This window comes from Octopus bimaculoides, chromosome 30 (assembly GCF_001194135.2).
Source record: "Octopus bimaculoides isolate UCB-OBI-ISO-001 chromosome 30, ASM119413v2, whole genome shotgun sequence".
NCBI lineage: Eukaryota > Metazoa > Mollusca > Cephalopoda > Octopoda > Octopodidae > Octopus > Octopus bimaculoides.
In genome coordinates, this window is record NC_069010.1 from 555,132 (window position 1) to 555,788 (window position 657).

Sequence of the window (657 nt, forward strand, 5' to 3'; positions counted from 1 at the left end):
GGCGTTGGCTAGGGCTCTGGAGTTCGAGTCCTGTATGAAACCGAGCATCGGAAATTTACGAGTAAGTGGATGCTCCGGATTCAAGGCGCGGAGCGTAAAAGTCCGTGAAGTTGAAGGACTTAGTAGGCGGAATGAGGAGACGAGTGGTGTGTGTTGTTGGCACTGTGGGAAAGGCGGACACAGGCGGCGAGACTGCTACAGTTGGCGGCGAGAGAGGTTTCGAACTGCAGACCTCAAGTTGAACCCGAGGAAGTGCAGTCTTTCAGAAGGAAGTAAAGTACCTGGGACACCTGAGTTGTGACTGCCCAACAAGAAATAGAGTCGGGAAACGAAGAGGAGCTGGTGTTGAGGGGCAACCACCAGCCAGACGTTCCAAAGAAGCCCCACACTCGAGACGGCATGCAGGGTCTGTGATTGACAGCCTTAGAGTGAACGGAAAAGTCAACGGCCGGACGTGTTCTCTAATGATCGATTCGTCCTCGGGACAGACTTTTGTGAGGTCCGATGTGTTGCAGGATCTAGAGTTGTCAGAGACATCGCAGCAGTTGTGTGGTGTGACCGGACATTGCACTGAGCTGAGAGGGCCAGTTCATGTCCGGATTGATGTTGCCGGATTGGACGTTGTGCTTCCTGTTTACGTAGTTGAAATGGAGGATT